This window comes from Pongo abelii, chromosome 19 (assembly GCF_028885655.2).
Source record: "Pongo abelii isolate AG06213 chromosome 19, NHGRI_mPonAbe1-v2.0_pri, whole genome shotgun sequence".
In the NCBI taxonomy this organism is placed as follows: Eukaryota; Metazoa; Chordata; class Mammalia; order Primates; family Hominidae; genus Pongo; species Pongo abelii.
The window spans coordinates 78,718,284-78,735,615 of NC_072004.2; the positions used below are offsets into that span (position 1 = coordinate 78,718,284).

The 17,332-nt window shown below is 35.8% G+C and overlaps 1 protein-coding gene across 6 annotated transcripts in view; it reads left to right on the forward strand.

The window, feature by feature from the left end:
• Window positions 1-17,332, forward strand: part of TANC2 (tetratricopeptide repeat, ankyrin repeat and coiled-coil containing 2) — a 486,030-nt gene that overhangs the window by 322,663 nt on the left and 146,035 nt on the right. The window lies entirely within an intron of this gene.

Consider the following 17,332-nt stretch of genomic DNA (forward strand, 5'->3'; position numbering starts at 1 on the left):
CCTTTTAAAGACTGTCATTTTGTTACAATGATGATCTAGTTGAGGAGCCTCTTATTGGTATTTCTGTGCCTCTCGTTTGCTCAAAATGAACCAAACTGTCTCTGATAGCTTTTAACAGATAGTCTTCTTTCTCTGGTATGTTAGCAATCTCTATCTCTACCACAAGTGTGTTTTTAATTTTATCTTACGGATTATTTTAATCTTTCTTTAGCTCTCTTCTTCACCCCTTGTCCTATTCCCTACTCTAAGCAGTATAGTGCCACATGCACAATTCCCACGGGAAGGAATTTATACATGTCTGCTGTCCACTCTAGACATCATTATGCTAACAGTTTTTCAGTGATGGCTAAGCAAATAGGAGCATAAAATAATTGATTGTATTGCAACAATTACCATACCTCCCATCAACAGCAGTTAGTTGATAGCCTCAGTCATACTTTTAGTTCCCAGTCCTTTTGTCCATCCGGCTTGCCAGTTCTTCAGTTTGTCATATACCAGTTGCATGGCATATGCAACTGTGTGTTTGCAGTCCAGAAAATGGAAATATATCAAGCACTATTTTAGACTGATTACATCTAAAGTCTGAATAAATTTGCTCAAGAGACCAAATAATTGATTTGCGCCCCAACCAGAATGCACAGCCGTAATAAAGAAGATTGGACAGAAGTACTAATCTATATGGACCTTCAGATTTGATTGAAAATCTGCCACATTGGCATCATCTTCCATCTCATTACTAAAAAACATACTGACATTGTTGACTTTATTTTCTGCTTTACTAATCATTGAATAATAGATGTTATACTACGTAGAAAACAAAATTATTTGACAGATTTCAGCAGTGAAATTTTTGGGAAGCCTTTATATTGATTTCTGTTGATATGTGATAGCACCTATCTGCTTCTAGTATCTGAAGATTTAATAAGGTCTTTAACAGATACATTCTGGTGAGCTTAATGTTTACAAATACCAGTTTTATCTGGAATGCAACAAAGATCTTTTCCATTGCATTGATCTTCAGCTGAAACATTCAGTGAAACAACAAAAGCACATTCAAAGATTTTCCCAAAGCTTACCTAAATCTTTAGGAAGGGCTCTGACTGAATAATGAATTTCTAAAAATACTAATTTCATATTCCTTGCAAATAATGTCTTATCGTTTACGTTAATACTTAAGCTGGAGTTTGTCCATTGATGAAGATGCTATGATGTTAGTATTTTAGTTCCATGAAGTCATCTTTATTTTTCAAAAGCTTTCCTTTTAGCAGTCTAAATGGTTAGAACATGCCATCCAGCTGGGTACATTGATCCATAAAAAGCAAGGTGTTTACTTAGCAGTATAAAGTATACTAAAACTAGTAATAACTTTAATTCCGAATTTTTAGAATTTAGAGTCCCAGAACAATAATCCTCTCTCAAAAAGTAACATGTTATCTTAATTATTGTTTACAGATGAATTGTATGGCTTAGGATACAACTTAAAACACATTATCAAGAAAGGAAAGCAAACTTGGGCAGATAAACTTTCCTTATGTTTCTTCAGACCTGCTTGGCAAGCCTTTATAATATGTGATTATTATATCCACAATGTTGTACTTTATTTCAGAAAAAATCATATTTGTTTTCCTGGAATAATTTTTAAAAACATGTCACATCATGCTTTCTAATTTTATTTAAAGGAATGTACAAGTTACAGTCATATTTCAGTTTGACATATTTTTCTTCTGATTATGATTAAATTGAAACTATCCCCAAAAAAGTAATGAAATGATTGAAAATCTTTTTTTAGTCTGCATTAAGGTATATCTTTCCACTTTAGAATAGAGGTGTATTTTTCTAAATTTTAAAGGTGTACTCTAACAAGTTCTGTGAAATAGGTTTTTTTAACTTTTATTTTAAGTTTAGGGGTACATGTGCAGGTTTGTTTTATAAGTATGAGTCATGGGGGTTTCTTGTACAGATTATTTCATCACCCAAGTATTAAGCCTAGTATCCATTCATTATTTTTCCCAGTCTTCTCCCTCCTCCTACCTCCTTCCACCAGTAGGCCCCAGTGTTTGTTGTTCCCTTTTATGTGTCCATGCATTCTCATCATTTAGCTCCCACTTATAAGTGAGAACATGCGGCATTTGGTTTTCTGTTCCTGCATTAGTTCACCAAGGATAACAGCCTCCAGCCTCATCCATGTTCCTGCAAAGGACATGATCTCATTGTTTTTTATTGCTTCGTAGTATTCCATGGTGTGTATGTACCACATTTTGTTTATCCAGTCTGCCATCGATGGACATTGAAGTTGATTCCATGTCTTTGCTGTTGTGAACAGTGCTGCAGTCAACATACATGTGCATGTGTCTTTATGATAACAATTTATATTCCTTCAAATATACCCAGTGATGGGATTACTGGATTGAATGGCAGTTCTATTTTTATATCTTTGAGGAATTGCCACACTGTTTTCCACAGTGGTTGAACTGATTGTGGAAAACACTCCCACCAACTGTGTGTAAGTGTTCCTTTTTCTCCACAGCTTCGCCAGCATCTGTTATATTTTGGCATTTTATTAACAGCCTTTCAGACTGTTATGAGATGGTATCTCACTGTGCTTTTGATTTGCATTTCTCTAAAGATCAATGACACTGAGCTCTTTTTTTTTTTCCATTCTTTTATTTTATTTTTTTATTTTATTATTATTATTATACTTTAAGTTTTAGGATACATGTGCACAATGTGCAGGTTAGTTACGTATGTATACATGTGCCATGCTGGTATGCTGCACCCATTAACTCATCGTTTAGCATTAGGTATATCTCCTAAAGCTATCCCTCCCCCCTCCCCCCGCCCCATAACAATCCCCAGAGTGTGATTTTCCCCTTCCTGTGTCCATGTGTCTCATTGTTCACTTCCCACCTATGAGTGAGAATATGTGGTGTTTGGTTTTTTGTTCTTGCGATAGTTTACTGAGAATGATGATTTCCAATTTCATCCATGTCCCTACAAAGGACATGAACTCATCATTTTTTATGGCTGCATAGTATTCCATGGTGTATATGTGCCACATTTTCTTAATCCAGTCTATCATTGTTGGACATTTGGGTTGGTTCCAAGTCTTTGCTATTGTGAATAGTGCCACAATAAACATATGTGTGCATGTGTCTTTATAGCAGCATGATTTATAGTCCTTTGGGTATATACCCAGTAATGGGATGGCTGGGTCAAATGGTATTTCTAGTTCTAGATCCCTGAGGAATCGCCACACTGACTTTCGCAAGGGTTGAACTAGTTTACAGTCCCACCAACAGTGTAAAAGTGTTCCTATTTCTCCACATCCTCTCCAGCACCTGTTGTTTCCTGACTTCTTAATGATTGCCATTCTAACTGGTGTGAGATGGTATCTCATTGTGGTTTTGATTTGCATTTCTCTGATGGCCAGTGATGGTGAGCATTTTGTCATGTGTTTTTTGGCTGCATAAATGTCTTCTTTTGAGAAGTGTCTGTTCATATCCTTCGCCCACTTTTTGATGGGGTTGTTTGTTTTTTTCTTGTAAATTTGTTTGAGTTCGTTGTAGATTCGGATATTAGCCCTTTGTCAGATGAGTAGGTTGCGAAAATTTTCTCCCATTTTGTAGGTTGCCTGTTCACTCTGATGGTAGTTTCTTTTGCTGTGCAGAAGCTCTTTAGTTTAGGGATGCAAGGCTGGTTCAATATACACAAATCAATAAATGTAATCCAGCATATAAACAGAACCAAAGACAAAAACCACATGATTATCTCAATAGATGCAGAAAAGGCCTTTGACAAAATTCAACAACCTTCATGCTAAAAACTCTTAATAAATTAGGTATTGATGGGATGTATCTCAAAATAATAAGAGCTATCTATGACAAACCCACAGCCAATATCATACTGAATGGGCAAAAACTGGAAGCATTCCCTTTGAAAACTGGCACAAGACAGGGATGCCCTTTCTCACCACTCCTATTCAACATAGTGTTGGAAGTTCTGGCCGGGGAAGTTAGGCGGGAGAAGGAAATAAAGGGTATTCAATTAGGAAAAGAGGAAGCCAAATTGTCCCTGTTTGCAGACGACATGATGGTATATCTAGAAAGCCCCATTGTCTCAGCCCAAAATCTCCTTAAGCTGATAAGCAACTTCAGCAAAATCTCAGGATACAAAATCAATGTACAAAAATCACAAGCATTCTTATACACCAATAACAGACAAACAGCCAAATCATGAGTGAACTCCCATTCACAATTGCTTCAAAGAGAATAAAATACCTAGGAAACCAACTTACAAGGGACGTGAAGGACCTCTTCAAGGAGAACTACAAACCACTGCTCAAGGAAATAAAAGAGGATACAAACAAATGGAAGAACATTCCATGCTCATGGGTAGGAAGAATCAATATCATGAAAATGGCCATACTGCCCAAGGTAATTTATAGATTCAATGCCATCCCCATCAAGCTACCAATGACTTTCTTCACAGAATTGGAAAAAACGACTTTAAAGTTCATATGGAACCAAAAAAGAGCCCGCATCGCCAAGTCAATCCTAAGCCAAAAGAACAAAGCTGGAGGCATCACACTACCTGACTTCAAACTATACTACAAGGCTACAGTAACCAAAACAGCATGGTACTGGTACCAAAACAGACATATAGATCAATGGAACAGAGCAGAGGCCTCAGAAATAACGCCACATATCTACAACTATCTGATCTTTGACAAGTACCTGAGAAAAACAAGCAATGGGGAAAGGATTCCCTATTTAATAAATGGTGCTGGGAAAACTGGATAGCCATATGTAGAAAGCTGAAACTGGATCCCTTCCTTACACCTTATACAAAAATTAATTCAAGATGGATTAAAGACTTAAACGTTAGACCTAAAACCATAAAAACCCTAGAAGAAAACCTAGGCATTACCATTCAGGACATAGGCATGGGCAAGGACTTCATGTCTAAAACACCAAAAGCAATGGCAACAAAAGCCAGAATTGACAAATGGGATCTAATTAAACTAAAGAGCTTCTTTTTTTTTTTTAATTTTACTTTAAGTTCTGGGATATGTGTGCAGAGCATGCAGGTTTGTTACATAGGTATACATGTGCCATGGTGGTGTGCTGCACCTATCTACCCATCATCTAGGTTTTAAGCCCCACATGCATTAGGTATTTATCCTAATGCTGTCCCTCCCCTTGCCCCCCCATCCCCCAACAGGCCCCAGTATGTGATGTTCACCTCCCTGTGTCTGTGTGTTCTGCCACTGAGCTCTTCTTCATAAGCTGGTTGGCTGCACGTATGTCTTCTTTTAAAAAGTGACTGCTCATGTCCTTTGTCCATTTTTTTTAATAGGGTTATCTGTTTTTTTCTTAACAAAGTAATTTAAATTTAATTAATTAAATTTCTTAAATTTAAAGTTCTTGTAGATGCTGGGTATTAGACTTTTGTCAGAGACATTGTTTGCAAAATTTTCTCCCATTCTGTAGGTTGTCTGTTGACTCTGTTGATAGTATCTTTTGCTGTGCAGAAGCTCTTTAGTTTAATTGGATCCTGTTTGTCAATTTTTGCTTTTGTTGGAATTGCTTTTGGTGGCTTCATCATGAAATCTTTGCCTATTTCTTTATCCAGAATGGTATTGCTTAGGTTGTCTTCAGGGTTTTTATAGTTTGGGGTTTTACATTTAAGTCTTTAATTTATCTTGAGTTAATTTTTATATGTGGTGTAAGGAAGGGATCCAGTTTCAGTCTTTGCATATAGCTAGCCAATTATCCCAGCACTGCTTATTAAATAGGGAGTCCTTTCCCTATTGCTTGTTTTTGTCAGTTTTATTGAAGACCGGGTAGTTGTAGGTTTGCAGTCTTATTTCCTGGTTCTCTATTATGTTCGGTTGGTCTGTGTGTCTGTTTGTACCAGTACCATGCTGTTTTGGTTATTGTAGTCCTGTAGTATAGTTTGAAATTGGGTAGTGTGGTGCTTCCGGCATTGTTCTTTTTGCTTAGGATTACCTTGGCTATTTGGGCTCTCTTTTTGGTTCCATATGAATTTTAAAATAGTTTTTTCTGGTTTTGTGAAGAGTGTCGTTGGCAGTTTGATAAGAATAACATTGAATCTTACCAGTTACTTTTGGCAGTATGGCCACTTTAACGACATTGATTCTTCCTATTCATGAGCATGAAATTTTTTCTATTTGTTTGTGTCATCTCTGATTTCTTTGAGCAGTGTTTTGAAGTTCTCCTTATAGAGATAATTCACCTACCTGGTTAACTGTATTCCTAGGTATTTTATTCTGAAATAGTTTTTTAATCACAATTCTGGTTTTAAATGACCCTAGAGATGGTAGTTAATGCTTATATACACTGTAGTGTACCCAGTAGATAGAACTAAGTTTATTGACTGACTGATTTCAAGTGTAGAGACTGTCTGAAATAATATCCTCTGAATGTATGTCTAAAGAACATTTGAGGTGGCAAGCCATGCATTGATTGGGAACTTCATATAGGCAGAATCTTGTACTATTCTGTTAAGAGCAGTGTTCCTCAAACTTTTTGGTCCCGGGACCCTTTTATACTCATAAAAAAAATTACACAGGTGGCTATGGCTGTCCCTCTAATCCCAGCACCTTAGAAGGCCAAGGTGGGAGGCTTACTTGAGCCAGAAGTTCAAGACCAGCGTAGGCAACATAGAAAGACCCTGTCTCTACAAAAAAATTTAAAAATTAGCCATGCATGGTGATATGCACCTGTAGTCCTAGCTACTCAGGAGGCAGAGGTGGGAGGATCACTTGAGCCTGTGAGGCCAAAGCTACAGTGAGCCATGAGCCATTATTGCTCTACTGCACTCCAGTCTGGGTGATAGAAGGAGACCCTGTCTCATTTTTAAAAAATTATTGAGCTTATATTTATATGGGATAAATTGATATTATCATATTAGAAATTAAAAATAATATGTTAAATATTACTTTGTTTAAAATAATGTTTTAAAATAATAATAGGGATTGTTGAAATATTCATTTATTCATTTTTTTATAAAAGACCCATTACATGTTAAAGTTATATAAGCTGTGGAAAATTCCACTGTACACTTGTGAGAGAATGAGAGTGGAAAAAGACAAATAACCTCTTAGTACTATAAATATAGTTTTGACTTTGCAAACTCCAAGAACATATCTCAAGAATCTAGGGATCCCCAGATGATGCTTTTATTTTATTTTAGGATCACAATGTTTAAAAACAAGTTTTGTTGGCTCTACACCTCCATAGAGCTCCCAAATCCAACTACTTTTCACCTCCTTCAATACTGCCTCTCACTGAGACTATTGCAATAGGCGAGCTTAGTGGCTCTCACAGTGTGGTCCTGGGACCAGCAGGAGTGGCATTATCTAGGAAGTTTTCAGAAATGCAGATTCTTTAGCCCCATTCCACACCTACTGAATCAGACATTCTGAGAGTGGGGCTGGCAAGCCGTGTCTTAAACCTTCCAGGTGATTTTGCAGATCACACTTTTAAAACCGCTAGTTTAGAGGATGTCATTGTAATTGAAGATAAGCTTTATGCCTCAAGGTCTATCAGTCTATTTACAAAAGTGCAAAAATGTGTAGTTTGAGAGCTGGTTGCATGTTATTCATGAACATGGTTTAACAATACAGGCATAATTCATTTAACAGGTGCCTTAATAGTAACTGCAGTTGTTTGATGATAATGGTAGTCTTTTGACTGCTGAAGCAGAAGTTGGGATAACATCTCCAAGTGGGATATTAACATCAACATTGCTTCATTAGTAAAAAGTCCTTTTTTTTTTTTTTTTTTTTTTTTTACTCTTCAAGACAGCTGTTTTGAACAACTGTTCTACAAAAATTGATGTTTCCAGAAACCCGGCCCAACAGGGGAGAGGTCATGTGAGTCAACTGTCCAAAGTTTCATTGCAGCAACTTAACAGATTCCTAGCTGTCAACCATCTAAGAGCTTGAATACTAATGATAAAAGTCATAGAAGATTGTGTACTAGTACAGAGTATATAGCTAGCTAACCTACTATAAGCGCCTTTTCTAGTCCCAAAGCCTAATGTCTTTGATAGATATTAATTTGAATTAATTTAACTAATAAAGTTTTTAACTTAAAATTTTAAAATTAGGCTGGGCATAGTGGCTCACATCTGTAATCCCAGCACTTTGGGAGGCCGAGGTGGAGGGATCACCTGAGGTCAGGAGTTTGAGACCACCCTGGGCAACATGGTAAAACCCCATCTTTACTAAAAAAAAATACAAAAATTAACCAGGCATGGTGACGTGGGCCCATAGTCTCAGCTACTCAGGAGGCTAAGACTTAAGAATCACTTGAACCCGGGAGGTGGAGGTTGCAGTGAGCCGAGATCGCGCCACTACACTCCAGCCTGGGCAACAGTCTCAAAAAAATTTTTTAAATTATTTTTGGGTTCATATTTTTAAATTCAATCACCATTATGTTAAATGTGGAGTTATGCTAAAAATTATCCACCTGAAAATGTCCCCTCTTTCTGATCATCTTAATGAAAGCTCTCTCATTCCGCAGAGAAAGATAGAAGCTAAGTTTGCTGCCTATTACAGGGAAGGAAGAAATAGTTTATTTTTATGGATAAATGTAATAAATTTTATGATGGATTATATAAAGGGAACCAGGAGGAGTTAAAATATACAAAGCAAATTCTAGCATAGTGACTTTGAATGGTAGCTACGTGGGTTAAATTAACAACAAATTATTAATATTGAGACCCTAACCTGCCTGGTCTTAAATTATAACCACACTCTTCTACTTGAAGAAATTATATATTGCTAATTAAAACTTCATTTCTCAATATATGCTGGTTTCCTTAGAACTTTTACTAAATCTCATTACATAAAAAGCCATTCAGAGGCTTTGTGTTTAGTTATTAGCTACTTTAATAGACACTAGGTTGGAGGGCGTATGTACAAATGATAGTCTGATTCATTGGCAGAATTTATGTGAAATTGGCCCTGCCACAGTTAACTTGGTTTTATCAAAGCAATAAATTTAATTTTTATCAAATCTGTGCTTCACACCATTTATGAGTCCCCTACTGTTCTGAAACAATGAATCCTTTATGATGATGACTAAGATGCATGTCATGAAGCTGAATGCTCTTACATTAGCCTGAGTCACACATCCCTGAGGCTGCTTAGTCATCTTGAGGTTGCCTGGCTGGCTCTCACATTTACAAGGGAATATTTCCATCAGTCTTTTCTACCTCATTGTTCATTATTTCATCCCTACAAGTAAGATTAAATTTTCTTAAGTAGATTCAAAACCCAAGGATAAGGTTGCATGCACATAACTTCCTATAGTAAATATTATATGGGTAGACTGTAAGTTTTCGTTGTATGAGGTTGTTTCCCTCACCCCCAACCAGCTCTTCTGCAGAGAAGACTGTGGAGTAACATGAACAAAACTCTCATCATGACATCTAACTCTGCAAGATATCTCACTGGAAATATTTTAAAATGCCTTGACTGCAGTAAAGAAAAATAACACACTCTTAACCTATTTTGATGTTTTGATCTAAATTAAAGAATAAACTTCCCAGTTAATCTTATTATTTTCCTCAAAAGTGACTAGGTCTATTAAAGTAACCATAATGCCAATAAATTTACTTAGATAAGACTTTGCAAAAAATTTTTGTAATTCAGTAAAATGATCTAAGTTTTTTAATCTTGTAGTATATAAAAGTTTGCTGTGAAATAACTTCCCCAGATGCTCATAAAATTACAGAACTAGATGACTTCATTTTAAGGCCACAAACGAAAGGCTATTTCATCAATGAGAGTTCACTTTAAAATGTTTTATCTTAAATTTCAATGAATTAAAATAGCCAGTTTTTATATTCCCAAAAATAAATGTTGTATATCACCTTGAAAGCCAACACTCTAAGAGCATAATACTTAAAACAACTGTATTGCCATAGTTATAAATATTTTATCAGATATTTCCTATTTTAAAAGCTTTACTGTTTTATGTTTTCTCTACATTTTCAGGTATTAAATGTGAGGAAACATATAAAAAAGCAGCAACCTTTGGGAGAATTGGGTTTTCCCTTTTTTTTTTTTTTTTTTACTGTTCTCCAAAGATCTTTGTTCTCTTTCTGAAAATTCCACTCAGCAGTGACTGCAGATTTTTCTCAACAAATGTTTTCCCATAAGACCAATGTCAGAAAGCTGAAATTTAATATGGAAGTTATTCAAAGATTCAAAGTAAGATTTTTTTCAGAGTAAAATAAGCCTTCCCCTTTTTTTATCCCCACATTAATAGAAGGCAATGGACTTTTTAAAACACTAAGACAAATGTTAACAGTAAGACACTCTTCAAAAGGTGTAAAAGTGATAACATACATTTATTGGAGTTCTTACTCTTTGTGGGCACAGTGCTTAGAGCTTTAAACATATTCTTATTTAATCCTCACAACTCTTTAATGTAAGTAGTGGTAATAAGGAAACTATGTCATAGACAACATAATATAAAAAGCAATCGGTAATACAATAATAGCAGTACATTGGCTTATGGTAGATACTCTGTACTCTGAGGTATTGGAGATGGCAAAGACTGTTGAATATTTCAGCAGGAGCTGTGGTCAGAGAGGATACCTGATGATTCATTCACCCAAACCAGCTTCAACTCCTCTCTTCCTAAATAGTACTTCAGTTTTCCTCTCACTTGAGCTTTAAATCTTGGAGTCAGCATTGAAGCACCATCTACATTATCTCCTATATGCAGTCAGGACCAGACCCTGAGGGTTCAGCTCTCACAGAGTTTCTCACTTTCTTTCCATATTCTCCATTCTCAATATTGCTAATTAGCTTGCCTCCCTCCTCTGGTCTTTCCATCTTCTTCTTTTTTTTTTTTTAAATTTTATTTTAGATTCCGGGGTACATGTGAAGGTTCATTACATAAGTAAACTTGTGTCACGGGGGTTTGTTGTACAGATTATTTCATCACCCCGGTATTAAGCTGAAGACCCTTCAGTTATCTTTTCTGCTTCTCTGGTCTTTGTGTCATCTAATCAGTCTAATGCCTGGCTGCCAAAGTAATCTTTCTAAAGTGCAGCTCAGAATCATGTCATTTCTCTTTCTTATAGTTATCATTGCCAGCATCCTTGTTCAGTTAGTGTGCAGGAATAGAAATTAGCAACATTTAAAAGCAATTTCGAAGAAAACAAGTTACAGTTTATTACCTTTAAAATTAACTCATTGATAAGAAAAGCTAAAAAAAAAAACTTTTAAAGAATAGACACTGCCAGATGGACAATGAAATAGAACATGTAATGGAAAAGAACTAAAGGAACAGAGATAGTAAGATAATGTATAAGAACATGCCAACAGAATGCTTAATGAATTTTATTAATTCAGTAAAAAACAAAAACTAAAATTATTTCTATGCCAGATGAGTCATCAGTATTTGGCATCAGTATTTTTAGTACTTAAAAAGAGGTAACAGGCCAGGTACAGTGGATCATGCCTGTATTCCCATCATTTTGGGAGGCCGAGGCAGGAGGATCACTTGAGGTTAGGAATTTGAGACCAACCTGGGCAACATAGTGAGACCTGTCTTTACAAAAACTTTAAAAATTAGCCATGCACGGTGGTACATGCCTGTAGTCCCAACTACTCAGGAGGATCACTTGAGTCCAAGGCTGCAGCTTCAGTGAGCTATGATCGTGTCACCACACTCCAGCATGGGTGACAGAATGAGGACCTGTCTTAAGGAGAAGGACAAGGAGAAGCAACAGAGTAACAAGGCAATCTATGAAATAGGAGAAAATATTTTCAAACCATGTATCTGATAGAAGTTAATATCCAGAATATATAAGAAACTCCTACAACTCAGTAGCAACAAAACAATGTTTAAAAATGGACAAAGGGCTTACATAGACATTTCTTCAAAGAAGATATACAAATAGCCAATAGGTATATGAAAAAATGCTCAATATCACTAATTGTCAGGGAAATGCAAATCAAAACCATAATGAGATAGTACCTCACACCTGTTGTTAACATGGCCATTATTTAAAAAAAAAGAAAGAATAACAAGTGTTGGTGAAGATGTAGAGAAATTGGAACCCCATACACTGTTGGTGGGAATGTAAAATGGTGCAGTTGCTATGGAAAACAGTATGGAGGTTCATCAGATATTTAAAATAGAACTGCCATGTGATCCAGCAATCCCACTTCTGGGTATTTTTCCAAAAGAACTGAAATCAGGGTCTCAGAGAGATATTTTCACTCCTATGTTTATTGCAGCATTATTCACAATTGCCAAGAGACAGAAACTACCTAAATGTTAAAGGATGAATGGATCAAGAAAATGTAGTCTATATATCAATGGAAAAGAGATCCTGTAATATGCTACAATATGAATGAAACTTGAGAACATTCTGCTAAATGAAGTAAGCCAGTCACAAAAGGACAAATATGACATGATTCCACTTACATGAGGCATCTAAAGTAACCATCAGAATAGAAAGTAGAATAGTGGTTGCCAGGAGCTGGGGGAAGGAGGAAATGGGGAGTTCCTGTTCAGTGGGTATAAAGTATCAATCATGAAAGATGAAAAAGTTCTAGAGGTCTGCTGTACAACATTGTGCTTATAGTTAGCCATGCTGTACTATTCACTTAAAAATTTAAGAGGGTAGATTTGTGCTTTAATTAGCCTCTCCCCCTATGGAAGAACAAACATCAGGAGTAGGCAACAGATGGCACTGAAATGTGAAGGTGAGGGGAAGTCCATGATGCTGCCAAGACTCCTGAAAGTGATTGAGAAATGTGTAAAGTGAAAAGACTTGAACAGAGTTCGTCATCAAGAATGGGAAGACAGGATGAAAGCATGACCATCACTAGCATTTATTGAGCATTTACTATGTACCAGGTTTCATGCTAATAACTACATTATCATGACAGCCCCATGAGGTATATGTATCCCGTTTTACAGAGTAAGAAATCAAGATGGAGAGAGGAGTTAAGTAATTTGCAAAAGGTCACAGAGTTGTTATGTCTGAGCATATAACCTACCCTGATATAATACCTGTGGTTAAATGATCTTAGGGGCTATAAATTAGAAACAGAGGATTGTGACCCAAAGGAGAGGTAAATTAAGATATATAGAGAGTGTAGCTGATCTAGTAAAAGGAAAAAGCTCTAAGCCTTGCTAGGAAATACTAAACTCATGAAACCCCATGCTTTTATATAGCACCTGTCATATCACATAATGTTTTCAAAGGACTAAAAGTCTTAGACTAGGTACAGCAATCTTCATTGGTGAGCACTGTACAGAAAGGACACCTCAACAAGGAACACAGTGTTTTCAAAAATAAACTGATTGTTCCCAAGGAGTCCCCCCCGCCTTTTTTAACTTTTTTTCCCCTATGTCTTATGAGTGAGATAAAAGTTTTAGATCAAGTTCTAGAAAGGTCTTAGATTGAGAATCATCAGCTCTAGAGAGTTCTTTTCAGAGACATGCCTGACTTCATTGACCCTGTTTTTTACGAAAGATTATGGGGAAGTGGGGAGAAATGAAGTGGCAAAGGGATTCTGTGAAGGAACAAGGGAAATAACATTTGAGTCATTGTTAGTTCGTAGTCAATATCACTCAATTCTCATATGTTTAAAATCTGATTCACGTAAAGCTTTTTTTAGCCCTAAGAAAGAATCTTAAAGATTTCATCCAAGTCCTTGGTTTCACATTTAATGAAACTGCCTCCAAAAGCAGTTAATACCACTTGCCCAGGGTAATAGAATAATAATCCATGAACTAGAATCCAGATCTAATTTAGTTCATTTTTCTCTTACCCTCTCCATGATTCTCTGTTACACTCCCAAATTTCAAAGATTTGCCAAATCTCAGAATGAAATGTACTTTTCAGTCTAAATAGTTAAAACTAAACCCCAGATATGTTTTTTAATTGTTGGGTAAAAAAGTAAAACCTGTTTTTTTTTAATTCAGTTTAGGTATTGATCTAATCTCTATATAGAATAGACTGTAGGCTGCCAAGTCAATATCATATCTTCTTAATTATTGAGGATGTCTGCTAATAGTGAAGGTTGATCCTTTGCCTCCTCTTTTTAAATGAGTTGCTTAAGAGTCCTTCCCACCATCCTTTGTAGTAATTAATTACTAAGATATGATGAAAATACCTATCTCCTAGCTTAGTCACTTTTCTTGTTTTCTCCCTTTTTTCTTTCCACTAAAAATGACTTGTTTAAATACGTCTGTTACTTCTTTGTCTGATTCTGTTTATCAGCAGAAATCTGATAGGGTTAGAAAAATTGCTAGGTAGATTTTATGTAATACTGATCTATAGGGACAGGTTGCCCTGCTGAATGCTTCTGGAACTTCAGTAGGTCTTTTTACCTTGGCTAACACCTACCTATAAATAGGTAGCTGTACTGGCTGTACTGTAAGAACTAGTTGCTGAGAATTTTTAAGCTAAAAATATTCCTCTCAGAGTTAATGAGGTAAAATCATCATCTGGCACCTCTGGCCTGACAAATGAATGCGCACTTTACTAAAGCATTTTAAAGCCATAATAAAAACATGTCTGAATTCCAGCTTTTGTTAATGGAAGAATTGCCTTTTTGGACTAAGCCTTCCATGGATAACAATTAAGAATTATGAACAAAATACAAAAAATAACTATTTGAAGGCACTGGAGAGTGGCAGAAAGCAGATGGAAGTGGGAAGTGAGTTTACATTTGGAATATAGGGACCAAAACCAGTGTATTTTCAAGTTTGTAGCATTTTGCTTAAGGACTCTTTCCAATCTGTGGATGGCTTCAGGTGGCAGAAGCCACAGCTTTACTTACTTGAAGTATCGAAGGACAGAATCCCAAAGCTGGCAGAACACTGGAAAGTTAGCAAGGAAATTCTAAAAGAAAGGGAGCTGCAGAAGCGGTGGGTCCCAAAATGTGTGTGTAAGCCCTGCCCTAGATCCTTGGCTGACTACTGAACCATATATGTATAAGAAATCTTAATAAGCTCTGCAAATAAAGAAACACCCAGAAGCTGAAAGAACTTAGGTATTTCAGCTGCTTATTATAACCGAGGAGAATTTGAGTCCAGCTAAGTTAACTGGAACAAAAATCAGCATACTTGAGAGGAACATAACAGAATCCAGAGGTTCTAAAATGTATCTGTTAAACCCAGTGTAATTGAATAATGTACCTCAAAAATTCATGTCCACCCAGAATCTAAGAACGTGACCTTTTTGGAAATAAGACCTTGCAGGTGTAATTAAATTAAAATGAGATCACGCTAAATTAGGATGAGCCCTAAATCCAATGACGGTATTTTTTAAAAAGAAGAGAAGTCACACAGAAGTACACAAGGAAGGGGGCCATGTGAATTTGGAGGCAGAAGTTGGAGTGATACAGCTATATAAGCCAAAGAACACCATGGATTTCTAGGAGCCACTGGAAACTAGGAAGGGAGAAAAACTTCCTTGAGCCTCAGAGGGAGCATGGCCCTAGGGACACCTTGATTTTGGACTTCTAGCCTCCAAAACTGTGAGAAAATAAAATTTGGTTGTTTTAAGCCACAAAGTTAGTGGTAACTTGTTATGGCAGCCCTAAGAAATTACTACACCCAAGAATGTTAGTAAAAAGGAAGGAAATATTATAATAAAGATAAGAGCAGAAATCAGTGGAGTAGGAAATAGACAAACATTAGCAATAATGAACAAAGCCAAAATTCATTATTTGAAAAAACAAAATTTATGAACCCCATAAATAAAATTTATGAATCTTAATATTGCTTAAGAAAAATGGGAGAAAACACAAATTACTAATATCAGGAATGAAAGAGGAGATATCACTACACATTCTACAGACATAGAAAGGATCATAAGAAAATATAAAGAGATATTATAAATGCCAGTAACTGCAACAACTTAGATGAAAATAACAAATTTCTTGAAAAGCACAACTTACCAAAACTAACACAAGGTGAAATAAAATATCTCAGGGTCTCTATTTCCTTTGAGAAATTGAACCTGCTATCAGAAACCATCCACCAAATAAAACTTCATGATCAAGTGGTTTCACCATTGAATTCTATCAAATATTTAAGAGTAGGTGGCTAGATCATCTGACAGGTATATGTTTAACTTTTTAAGAAACTACAAAATGATATTCAAAGTGGTTGTATCATTTTCGTTCTCACTATCCATGTATGAGAGTTTCAGTTCCTCCCCATTCTTGTTGGTACACAGTGTAGTCAATCTTTTAAACTTTTGATATTCTACTACTGTGTAGTGATATCTCATCGTGCCTTTAATTTGGATTTCACTAGTAACTGATACTGATAATCTTCTTGTGCGCCTATTTGCTATCTGAATATCCTCTTTAAGTTTTGAAACTTTTTTTATCTGGTTTGGATGCACGTCCTTTAACAGATACTTGATTTACAAATACTTTTTCCTCGTTTATGGCTTCTCTTTTCATTCTCTTAGCAGTGTCTTTGGAAGACAGAAGTTTTTAGATGTCCAACTTGTGAGTTTATGTCTTAGAGGACTGGCCTTTTAGTGTTGTGTTTAAGATTTCTCTGACTAATCAGAGGACACAAATATTTTCTTCTAGAAATTTTGTAGTTTTATGTTTTACATTTAGGTATCTGACTGATTTTGAGTAAATTTTTGTATATGATGCAAGATATGTGTCAACACTCTTTTTCTTTTTGGTTTCTTCTTTTTGGAGGGGAAGATACGGATACCTAGTTGTTCCCGCACCATTTGTTGTAAAGACTATTTATCTACTGGATTCCTTTTGCACCTTTGTTAAAAATTATTCATCCATAGATATATAGTTCTATTTCTGGACTTCTGTTTTACTTATCTAATATTCTATATTGATACTAATAACATACTTTATTACTGTAGCTTTATAATAAATCTTGAAATCATGTCAACACTCCAGTCTTCTTTTTTAGAGTTATTTCGGCTATTCTAGATTCTTTGCATTTCCGTGTGAAGCCTTGTAAATTTCTACAAAAAAAAACTGCTAGAGTTTTTATGGAGATTGCATTGGATGGATGAATGGATGGATGGATGGATGGATGGATGGACGGACGGACATACAGACAGATCAATTTGGGGGGGAAGATAGATAATTTGGGGGAAAATTGACTTATCAGTATTGAATCTTCCAACCTATATAGTATATCTCTGTATTCATGTAGACCTTCCTTAATTTCTATCAGCTGTATTTTCTAGCTTTCAATGTATAAATGTTGAAAATCTTTTATACTTATCCTTCAGTATTTCATATTTCTTATGCTATTATAAATGATATTGCTTT